Consider the following 12,904-nt stretch of genomic DNA (forward strand, 5'->3'; position numbering starts at 1 on the left):
AAGCTTTCATATGACACTCAGACAGTGGGCTACAACTCGCCTTTTCACGGCGACTTTGATATGTGACTTTTTTTATTTCCGGCACTGTGCAACTTTGTGAACGTAAGCTTTCAAGTTTCTCCAACACACAATGTTACACGATCAACTTCCTTTTGTTGATTATACCACGGTTTAATTAAACAAATAGTATGTTTTTATTTGCCTCCACTTGATATTTGCTGAAATTCTTATAATTTTTCCCCCATGCTTTTCCCACTGTCTTTTCACAGAAGGCTGAGCTTAAGGGCGATTTATATTGATTTGTATATTCAAAGAGGTGTAATTGTGGGAGGAGCTGGGGCATTCCATAAAGCGCATGCACGAGCATTACTTTTCATGCTCACTGGGATTTATGTAGCGGAAGAACGTGGAAGTTGGAGTACGCACAGATTCCTGCATCTGGATTTTTCTATGCGTAAGCACATTTCGGCTTTTGTGCTTATGCCATGTTATACTGCAAATTCTATGCACGGTGTTATACGTGAGGCCCCTAGTATTCTTTGTATAGCTATTGTGAAAAAAATGTCCAGACCACTCTCTCTTTGCAATCGATACCAGTCCTTGCTTAATAGGCGAGTCTCCTGTAAAAATATTATCTTGGCATTTAGACTTATTAATTGCAAGGGTATATTCTTTCTCTTTAAATCATGATTGAGACCCGTAACATTCCAGCTAACAAGTTCATATTTGGTCATAGAAATATTTCTTCTGAACTTCTGTTTACATTTTGTAGTCTTGGGTTAAGTTAGTACATTGTTACAGAATGATAGCTTTGACACAGATTTCATATTATTGCCAACTAATACAGCTATGGAGCATATTGTTATGTTGGCACTAATGGTTATTGGGGTATAAGGGATCAAACAGAAATAGCATGTCTCTCTTTCTCTCCACCCCCAAGCCCCCATCTCCATCCACCCAAATGTACCTCTGCAAGTGAGGCAAACCACACTTCATGAAGTCCCAGCCCCCTGAAATGCCAAGAGAAGGAGCACATCTAGAGCGAAATCAACGTCCTAGCAACGGTGTGAAGAAGGTTAAAACCTGGATATCTTGTGAAGATACAGTCCAAATACAATAGACTAATGATATCATCTTTAAACAGTCCAAGGATAACAGACCAAAGGTATGATGTTAAAGAGCTGTAAAAGGCTGGCTACTTAAAGTTTAACAAAAGACAACAGTTTGTTATTTTGTGGCAGCCAAGTGTGCATATAATTAAATGAAAAAAATTTCAATACAATAGCTGAAACTTAAACTGGCAATAGCCGTTTACATTTTGGTAACCATTTAGCCAAGATGTAGCCATAAGCTGCCAGAATGTGCATATAATTAATGAAAGAAATTATCAATATAATAATTGCAGCATAAATAAAAAAGGATGGCCAAAAAAAGAAGTAAAATATACAATAAAGTAAAATTAATAAAATAAAGCATAGTTATGGCAAATGTTGCATTACAAACGGTCTAGAATGCAAGCTTCAAGTAGAATCTTTGCATTGCCAGAACACAGTGTGACTTATGATTGTTGAAGAAAGTTGGGATCAGTCTTTTCAGCTCTTTGTCTGCTTCATCCGGAGAACCCAATTTCAGCTCTACGCTGTTTAATGCTGTAGGATGCAGCGCATATAACAGCTGTTGCAGGGGAGAAATCTGGGAAAATACGAATGCAGTTATTTTCAAATATACAGTAATCTTGTCTTTCTGTTCAAGAAGAAAATTAAGGTTTTGTTTAGCCTGTAGTTTGTGAAGATGGACAATTAGGCTCTTTGGCTTGGAGGTATTCAATCCATGTATGAGGTAGGTTGCAGAGATCTAGATGTCTGATTTAAAGTCCACTCTGGTTATTTTAGATAATAGTTCAGCTATAAATTTCACTGGGTTTGGACTTTTCCTGTTTTTCAGGAAGACCTTCAATTCTGATGTTGGTCCTTATGTATTTATCTTCCAGAGCTGTCAGTTAGTCAGTAAGCTCTTGGAATTCTGATTTTGCAGTTGTATTTACATCTGCAGAGGAAGCCAATGGTTGAACTATTTCAATACAGGTACTAAACATTTGCTTAACATCTTTCAGTTGAGCAGCAAGTACTCTAATTTTACTCTCTAACTTGCTCGCATTTTCTTGTATTTTTCCCCCATTAGTTTTAACACAGCATTTCTGTTAAAGTTACAGTAAACTCAATACTTAAACATTGCTCCAGGTCTTTCATATCCTGATTCAGTTTCTCATTTAGGACCTTTATTTCCCTATTGTTCTTCTTTAGATCTCACTTTATATCATTTATGCGAGATTGAGGCGATCATTACCTCAAACTCAGACAGTGTGTTTCGTTCTTCACCGATCTCTGTAGGTAGAGTTGCGAGTCCAGTGAGAGATGATGTGGCAGACTTGCGTGGGTATTACCTGAAGTTGACAGAGGGATAGAAAAGGCCATGCTATGCTCCGATGGCTCTCCTGAAATCAATGAATGCTCCTTGTCCTTCTCACTTGCAGTTTCACTGCTACTAACGCTCTCAGCTGGAGCAGAAGCTGAAGCTGCAGTTTCAGGTCCTGGCAGGTCTGTACCTTTGCCTATCTGATCTAGGTCTGTCTCTGGGAGGCTGTACCATGAACTGGCCGGTTTAGACTTTGATAGGGCTAATGCGGTCTTGTTCTTTTCCCTTCTGAGCCCTTTGTTTGCTACTCATGCTTATTTGTACTTGCGTGTAGTAATAGTATATCCGCTCAGAATAAATAAATACAGGAGATCTCGGAATGATATTAGAAGAAAAAAATAACACAGCTGCTAACAGAGCTCCCTCTACACATCCAGCTCCAAAAACTTACAAGACCAAAACCTAACTATTTTTAAAAAGATCGTATAGTAAACAATAATAATAGCATTAGGCCTGCTAATTTTAGGTTCACCCTGTTCAGAAATCTTGGAGCCGCTAACTGCCCTGAATAGTGACCAGCCGCAATGGCTATTCAGTGTAATGTAAGACAATAACAAACTCCTTGGTTTTGCCGATTCTGAGTTACAGATTAATTCAGTCTCACCCCCCTTCTCAATACACTCCTTTTGTGTAGAATTAACAGAGAATTTCTGCAAGTGATATGACCTGGTGTTGTATTAAAAGTCTGAGGTGTACAGCCTAAAAAGAAAAGGTGAGCCTTAGAAATTGCAGTCTGCCAGACAGATGGTCTATTATGCAAGACGCCTTACACTCACCCTCCTATATATGCATGCACTTACTAATAAACAGGGATATATGAATATAACATACAAGTTGACAACTCTGTCAATGAAATGGAGCAGTAGTGCCCCTATACACCAGTTCCTCTCCACAATGTTAAAAGAGATTTTTAAAACATATAAAAAACAACAATTCCCAAGGTATTTACCATGATAATAAATTGTAAATTGAAGAGTGAAAATCATTCTGATGTAATGCATATTAAATTTCATTTAGGAAATATGTATTTATTTTATTCTTGTTAATTTTGAAAATTACTTTGTGTAAATAATTTTTAAACATAATAATTGAAAAAGTTAGAAAGCAAACTCCTTGCCTTAGTCATGTATCCCATCCTATAACTAGAGGACTTCTGAATAGGAAGATGGAATTAAATTTTTCTTCTGCATTCAAATTAGTTATGCAATTATTCAAGACAACATGCTATATATTACTTCAGGTTTGCGGTCCCCTTCTTTTGCATATTTCATAAACCATAAGAATGAAAAATGATCATCAATTTGGCATACTGTATATTTACACAAAATCAATCAATATTTACTTCTACAAAAAATGTTTTATCTCATTATGTTTACCAAAATACAAAATAGAATTGTATACTACATTACCCAAAGAAATCAATTGACAGAGTTAGACTATTTTCTAGTATGGGGCAGCATGAATTGGTAGCCTGACTACATCTACTGAATAAACCAACCTGGAAGCCTTGGAGAATACACAATTACAGTTTAAATTGTGCCTTAACTAACTTGTGCTTCATTTATTAATCATTGCATTAAACCGACAGTTTCATCACTGCGCTAAACTGATGATTTATTGTGTATGTAAAGCTCTTTAATTGGCTTATTTATGAGGTTTCCAAGGCTCCCTGCCACTGGCTGAATCTGGTAAATGCTACATGAGAGAAACTGATGGCAGGATGCCGAGTTCAGGTAAATCCATGAAAGCCATTTGTGTGAGAGATTGGCTGCTTGGGAACTCCATGTGCTACAGCATATTATTAAAAATCACTACAAATAGGCAGCAAACCTGCCTATGAGAACTGAAAAACAATGTTTACTTTATGATCAAAAAAAAAAAAATGACAAAAGCACTGGAAGGACATTCTTGATTTCCACAGATGCACTTTGATGTTTCATCAGGCTACATTCTCCAGCACAGAGGGGAGAAAAATAAAAATCATCTAGTGACACTCATTGCCCTTGTTAGGGTTTTTCCATTCCCAAAAAAAAAAAAAAAAAAAAAAAGTACATCAACCACTAGAGCTGTCATCTCCCATTCCCTTGGCTTCTCTAACATGACCAGACATGTTTTTAAATGCATAATCAGAGAAACAGTTAATCTAAAACGCAAAATGGAACAGACAAGTTATGAAAATTATGAATGACAGATAGTCACTGACAGACTGAGTGATCCTGTTGGAGTTCACTGACCTCCTCCATTCATTACACTCCTTTCACTTTTTTTAGGTTTTCCAGATAAGGAACTAGTTACAGAGCATACATTGTAGAAAAGGGTTATAAGGAATGAACACTTATTTAAAAAGATCTCATAGTTTAGGTTAATAAAAAATGGGAAAATCCTGCTGTTCTTTCAAACCTAAAATTGAAATAAATAGTTAATGTTTTTCAGTTTTATTCAATATTTCATGATTCACTCACATCATAGTAATGTGATGATGCAACCAATCAAGCACCTGTTAGTGTTACCACTTTACATTTTGGTATCTTGTGGTTAGCAAAGCAATTAACAGGCAGTAAAGCTGACAAGTCACACTGAAGTAGGCAATTTACAAGTGACAAAGAAATAGATTGCTCCCTAATTAAAAAAAGAAAACTGATAAGGAAATAATCTTCACAGTCATCTGCAGTATCCTCTAAAAGTAATAAAACTAAACAAATTTTAAGATAGAACTCCACTCTTCTTCAGATTACTTTTTCTATAAAGGACCAAGATGCTATTCTGTCAAGAGAGTGCAGATGCTGGCTGTCTAAGCACACACCCAGGATATAAGAACTGTTTTACAATTTGTCAAAATTGTGTTTAACAAGTTAAGTTAAAACATGTCACCTCTTATGCGTCTTAAAACGAAGCTCATTTACTATATATTTTATAGGGTATACATTTTCCAAAGTTATTCAAAGCAATAATCATTGTGACAATATGTTATATTGAGGGTGGCACGGTGGCAGAGTGGTAGCGCTGCTGCCTCGCAGTAAGGAGAGATCTGGCTTCGCTTCTCAGGTCCTCCCTGCGTGGAATTTGCATGTTCTCCCAGTGCCTGTGTGGGTTTCCTCTGGATGCTCCAGTTTCCTCCCACAGTCCAAAGACATGCAGGTTAGGTGCACTGGCAATCCTAAATTGTCCCTAGTGTGTGCTTGGTGTGTGGGTATTTGTATTTGTGCCCTGCGGTGGGCTGGCATCCTGCCCAGGGTTTGTTCCTGCCTTGCACCCTGTGTTGGATTGGACTGGCTCCAGCAGACCATCGCGACCCTGTGTTAGGATATAGAGGGTTCGACAATAACTGACTGACAATTGATTACTAAATCACTAGTGTTACCACTTGAAATTGTCCACAAAGTGACATTATTTTTCACAACAATTTACATCTTGTCTAAAGAAGGGGTCCGAGTTGCCTCGAAAGCTTACATATTGTAATCTTTTAAGTTAGCCGATAAAAGGTGTCATTTTGCTTGACTTTTCACTACACCACAATTTAAGAAAGTTGAATACATTTTAACTAATTTATTAAATCTAACACGACTCCAGAAAAATGTTACATATTTTTACTTCTCACTCATCTCCACGAATCCAGGATAGATTTCTGACCCATTCAAATACTACTGAAATTAACAGATCTTTTTTTACATTTTAACTGATATGTATCCACTTTGAGAAAGCAGCAAGATTATATTTGAAGTTTCACTGCAATATTGGCTTTTCATAAGCCTGACCTAACCAGGCCTACCAATTCTATTATTCAGTTCTGCTTGAACTACTCTGATCTCCTAACGTGGGATATCATGACAAAGCTTAACAACGTTGATTCATACATTAACTTTAAAAAGACTCCATAGTATCTGCCTTCAGGTAATGCATGTTCATACTTGTAAACCTAAATGAACAACTAAAATTTAAATGCAAGATCAACTCTTCCAACAAAAAATAAAAAATAAGCCGTCACCGAACAGAGGAAATGTAAACTTTTTTCCTCCCCATCTAGCATCTGTTCAGGCTTATTGACTCAAGGTGCTTGCATTTAAAAGTATCACTGGAAACATTATCTAAAAGTGAAAAGAAAAGCAGGCCATATAACATGGGAATAATTTGTTAAGAGAATAAAAGTCATATCACATTACATGGCTCTTCCAGGGGCTTTCGGTCGTGGAATTTACTTACATGACTTTAGCGAGTCGAAGGCTGTGGCTGGTGTGCACCAATGACCGTCAGTGTGACATATTCAGCAATTCAATTGAACTAATCTGCAACTTGCCTCGCCAAAATCAAACAAGGCAGGCTATGTGTGCATGAGAGCAGACAAACAAAGAGCACTAACCCAAAAGTACAATGCATATAATGCAGCAATGAGGAATTAGGAAGGAGAGTGTTTTGGACATCTTTATCTGAAGGGTAGGCTCATCTGTCTGATGTCTTGTGTTTTACATACCACATCACAATGGAAAAAAGGGACTAAGATTGTGTCTGAATTCGCCAAACCTGGACGGCATTCATACAGCACTGGACCCATCAGACAGCATGTTAATGGCTGTCAGAAAAAGGACAGAGCTCACGATACTTTGGAAATATGAAACTGCGCTTGAAAGTGGCCACAGAGTTAGGTAATTTGACAAGCTCTGCAATTTCTACCAATTCAAGTAATCTAACATGATCCAGCAATTAAATCAGCAACTGTAATCGTCATGTCTGACGGACACATATGCAAACTTCACACAATTAGCAACAAAGTGGAGAATCAAGCCTGGTTTCTTCAAGCTGTGAGGTTGTAGTGCTATTCAATACACCAATATGTCACTCTTTTCCCTGATAACCTTCTTCAAACACTAATTTGTGCCCTTATAACATACTTACTTGTGTAGCCAATACTGTTCAAAACATGAATTTGTTGGAATGCAACAGTAGTACTAGGGTGTTGTACCATGTTAGCCATTTTGAATGTAGTGAAAAGTCAAGCAAAATGACACTTTATTGGCTAACTAAAAAGATTACAATATGCAAGTTTTCGAGGCAACTCAGGCCCCTTCTTTAGGCACGATGTAATGTCATTTAAATTTCCAGCTCTGAGATTCAACAACCACATAATAGGATGATTAAAGGAAATTGCTACCAAAAAAAAAAAAAAAACAAAAAATATATTGATATCTGTTTGGAAAGGGCATAAAGATTTGCAAGGTTCTGAGAATTCACCAAGCCACAGTGAGAGACATATACAAAACATTTAGAACAGTACTGATTGTTTCAAAGAGAGACTGGCCTGCAAAAACTAATCTAAGGGCAAGGCAGAAAATCGTCCAGATAAATCACAAAGGCCAGCAGATTTCTCTTGCCTAAGCAAAAGTCAGTATTTATAACTCCACAATCAGATAGGCACTGGACAAAAATAGGCTTCATTACAGAGAAGAGAAACAGAAACGACTGCAAATCAAAAGTACATACTGCATGCCTTCTAATTGCCAGAAAGATACTGGGTGATTTCCAAGCTTTCTGGGTGAATGTAATTTGGACAAATCAGACAAAAATGTGACTTTCTGGGCCACATGGAAGGCAAATATATTACAAACTACAGTAATATACTACTGGTAAACTGTGGTGATAGTTGTGTAATTATGCTGGGGAATGCTTTTCTGCCTCAAGACCTGAATACTTGCCATAAATAAAAGAACCATGAATTCAGTTTTGTAGCTCAACATTCTAAACCATACTATGTAGTCATCCATTTGAGAGTTGAACTGTGTAGGTGGGTATGTAGCAAGACAATGACCCATAACACAAAAGTAAGTCCACATAAGAATAACTAAAATAAACTGAAAAGACGCAAAGTTAAGGTTTGGGGCTGGCCTAAATCCAAGCGATACAGTGGCAAGAGTTGAAACAAGCATTTCATGCTTAAAAAAAAAAAAAAAATCTACCAATGTTCTAACTAAATATGTATGCAAGGTAGCGTGGGCTATGATTCTTCCATAGCAATGTCAATACTGAACTCTAAGAAACATCTGGTTAAAGTCATTGCAGCTGAAAATGGCACAACCAGTTATTAAGTGTGAGGGGGAAATTACTCACACAGTTCCAGTTGGGTTTCGCATAAAAATGACAAAAGTAAAAAAAAAATAAATAAATGAATGTTACTTCTTCACTCAGATGTCCTAAAATTAGATTTTTGGGGCTTAATTTTTTTTTTTTTTTACACTAACAGGGAAAAGAGGAAGGATGCAAACATGTTTTCACTACCCTGTAAATCAATGAACATTTTAAAAAACATGTGAAGAATGCTGGGAAGCATACTGACATGGTAATTAGCACTGTTGCTTCATTGCTCCAGAATCTCAGCCCAGCCACCGTCCGTGTGGAGTATGCACATTCTTCTCACGTCACGCACACTTTTCCTTTGAGTATTCTAATTCTTCCAACATACCCCAATGATGAGAATATTTAAAATTAATTTACAACACCAATTCAGCAGCAATGTAGATGTGCTGTGTGCCCGACCGAGGATCTTTTCTACCGTGTATCCCAGGCTTAAGATAGTTAGAAACTAAAAGACTGGTATGTATAACACTGAGTAATCAGCTCTGGAAACTAAAGACATAACCGAATTTTAATCAAGATGATTTTAAAATATCTGTGGACAATACTACTCTTGCTGAAAAATATAGAATCACAATTTGGGAAGGTTTCTAGATTATAAATAATCAAAATGTCCTCATATTAATGGAAGAGAATTTGTCAAGATAGATAGTATAATATGTAGCATCATCACAATTCAAATAGTTTACATTTAGTAAATAATACTAAGCAGAATTTAGGTGATCATTAGACTATATTATTGGGCAATTCAAACTTCAAAACTGTACTTATCAGATAAAAAGAAAGTCCAAAAGATACAAAATCCTAACAGCATAATGTGGTAAAATGGGCACATAACGAACAAAATGCGTTCGTCTGACAGCTCAGACCAGGAAGTTGTTGAACACGATAATGAATGAATAGCTTCAACGCCCGCCTAAGTTCACTTGACATGTTATTACACAAAAAAAACTTGAAATTACCTGTATAATCATCCATAAATACAATTGACATTTCACTATGAAACAGGTAAATGCGTTTTGAAACTAACCTTCTTTGTTTTTTGGCAGTAGACAGAATCTGGCTCTGTGATAGTTAAAAGTTGGAAAGCTCAGAATCGTGTTAAGGGAATTCGAAAAAGGCAACATCAATGCATCCGAGAAAAATGCTTTTTACGTATCATATCACACATTACTCTCGTTTTTCATGGGTCAATTAGCAATCGTGTCAGTGAGTCAGCTGTTCATATTCAATAGTCATAGAGTAAGAAATATAAATATACATATATAAAAACTACGACGAATAATGTAGTTTACTTACCAGATTTTAAAGAAAAATCTGAGGTACGTCAATACGTTGCGATCTGCCCCTTTCGTGATGAGGCCCGAATGGTGAAGTCCAATACCCGAAGATCAAATTCAAAGAATGTGGAGTTGTTCTTCGTATTTGTTTGCTTTTTATTTAAATACGTTTTTTTTTAAATAATCCCTTTAGGAGATCTCCTCTTCCCAAAGAACTTCCGCACTCGTCTATAACCCAGCGACTGCGGGCTGGTTCAACTTTAAACAGACAGGAACAAAACCGGAAGGCCTCCAAAATATGAAAATGAAGACGTATTCTGGTCTGCCATAAGAAAATCAAGCAGTGATGGTGTGCCGCAGAAAGACAACAAACCCCCTTATTTTATTTCCTCCGGCTATGACATAAATGGCGACCGTGCGTCTACAAAGACGCCATTCAAACAGCAACACGTTCCTCGCAGCCAATCCTAAGAGTGACATTTCAATGAACCAATCAGAACGTTGCTGAGCCCCCCTGCTGTTCCAAAAAAAATTAACTCTCACTAATCTGTACTTTTTGTTTTCCACCAGAGTATCCCGTGTTGTTCATTTTTCTTTACACTTGGAGATTTATATGTTGTTGACATTTTTTTCTAAATGCGTGGTGGCAATTGGAGGCTAATGTTAACGCTCCAATAGAATAATGGAAAGGTAAGCGGTATTAAAAAGTTTCCCAATAGATGTTTAAAGGAGTCTTTAGTATTGTCTCATCAATGATAAATTAAGTGTTTATTTTAATTTTGTTACATAAATGTATACATACTTTTAACACAGGAGAGTCATTATGAATTCTGAACTGAGAATTCTGAGAATAAATTAACATAACCACACACGTTAATACACACACACTACTTCCAACAGTCATCTAAAGTATACCTGGAAAGCTCTTTTCTGCAATTAAAAAAATCCTCTTTAATCAGATTATTTAACACACCTGTATACCTTTGTGATAACTGACTCACATGACCCAAAAATTATCTGTTGCTCCATTTTTTATATCACTTTTCAATTTTGTTATGTCTGTCTTGTGATGCAATACTTCAGTATGTATTTGGTGAACTACTCACTTTACTTGTTAAAATCAAGTATTCACTACTCAGAAGTTAACATGACCCACTTGTGTTCGTTTTATTGTGCAAAAACATCCAGATTTATTATATGTATACACACATATCTATATTCAATTCATTTTTTGTGCCAAGAAGAAGACTTGGTATATCAGCAGATTTTACAGAGAAACTACAATGCAACATTAAAAATGGATTCACAAAGAACACAGCCATCAAACATAAACTTAATACAAATAACAAAATGTAGCAGTGAGCATAATAATTATGCTATAACATTAGATCATACATATATAAATTAAACCATCATTAAGGCTTGACTAATGATTGATACAAATGATAACTCTTTTGTAAGTTAATTTGGATAAAAGCATCTGCTGAGCAAATAGATGTAAATTTAAATGTAACTACCTTCACCTGTTTTACAGCTTTGGAACATCTGCTTCTGCTAACAGTCTAAATAATAAAGTAAAAATTGGGGGTGAGCTGCTCTGCACAAGATTTCAGAAGCCTTCCACTAAGATGATCTGGTCCAGGACTTTTTCATATTTAAATATCTAAAAATGTTCTCTATATCCTTTTGAACAAAAACAAAATCTTTCCCTTATCTGGAACCATCTGCTTCAATCTTTATACTTGCTCAGTAAAATCAAATTGCTCAAATTTTAATTAGTATTTATTAAACACATTAGATAAATCAGAGCTGTAGTTGAAATCAGAAGCTTTTACATGGTTTTTATTTTTCACTGATGCTGGAAAGCTTTGGTTTTAATGCCTGTCTGCACTGAGCTCAAATTTTTTGTGGACAATTTCTGTTTAGTTCCGTCCTTTTAATCACGTTTATTTTTATTAATTTCAAGTTTTAAATCCCACTTTGCAGCACATGCCTCATTAGTATTAGTTTCTATAAAAACTTTTCTTTTTATATAATAATGACATTGTAGATTTGATAACCCAGGATTTCTTGTTAAGATAGACCTTTATGCTTTTAGTTGGGATGATGATTTATTCACAAAAAGTAATATATAGTAACTACTAAAAACATCCGAATACACATATACTTGCACAGATACATACATATTCACATACACAAACACATACACAGTGCAGCGTGTATATGTATGTATGTATATATAGTATGTGTGTGTGTTTGTGTTTATAAAATTTCAAATGGTACAGAAGTCAGAGGAGAAATTGCTAAGGAAGTGTAAATGTATTTGTCAGACTTTATGTTAGAATACTATATATATTATGGCAATGAACACCACATTATTACAATAGTCAAGAATGTTTAAAACAAAAAAGAAAAGAGAGCATCTGTTACCTATTATAAAAAGACTATACTAGAAATAAACATGTTCAAACTCAAAAATAAAGAATTATGTTTGAGAAGTGCTAAGATATATATTCTGGATAAAAAAAAAAAACAAGATAAATGTTTGCAAGTTTTCCTTGCAGGTATAAGGTGTTCTAGGTATTAAAAGATGCCAAAAAGCAAGTGAAAGTTTAGGGCAAAATATTAAAAATATTTATTTACATTGAGAGTTGTCAGCCTTCATAGAGTGTTTCATGGAATGTAGACAAGCAGGCAAAACATTACAATGGAATCATGCCAGATTACAGAATAAGGATAACAGGGCTGTATTATCGGTGTTATGAAAGATAAAGTTCCCTTAAAAAACATATTTTAAACGCAACAACCAGTTTTCCATAATGCCCCCATCAATTTTTATAAATTTTACAAATTAACCTCTGACATTGGCAGGTTATTTTGCTAGCACTACAATCTCTACTGCCTCAAATTGTAATTGCTATTATTGTTACAATGTAACTGTTTTGTGATAGTATTGTTATTTTATTTTTAAAGTTAATTAAAATCTGAATATTTATAGCATAACATTCTTCAACATGTATAATCCA

The 12,904-nt window shown here is 35.6% G+C and overlaps 1 protein-coding gene across 1 annotated transcript in view; it reads right to left on the minus strand.

Annotated features, from left to right (window-relative positions):
* The window catches only part of nrbp1 (nuclear receptor binding protein 1), a 54,970-nt gene extending 44,710 nt beyond the window's left edge, over window positions 1-10,260 (minus strand). The window contains exon 1 of the mRNA XM_039749030.1: window positions 9,898-10,260. The gene's annotated coding sequence lies outside the window, so the exon portion shown is untranslated. The remainder of the gene's footprint in view (window positions 1-9,897) is intronic.
* Between the last annotated feature and the right edge of the window lie 2,644 nt (window positions 10,261-12,904).

This window comes from Polypterus senegalus, chromosome 3 (genome assembly GCF_016835505.1).
Source record: "Polypterus senegalus isolate Bchr_013 chromosome 3, ASM1683550v1, whole genome shotgun sequence".
NCBI classification, from domain to species: domain Eukaryota; kingdom Metazoa; phylum Chordata; class Cladistia; order Polypteriformes; family Polypteridae; genus Polypterus; species Polypterus senegalus.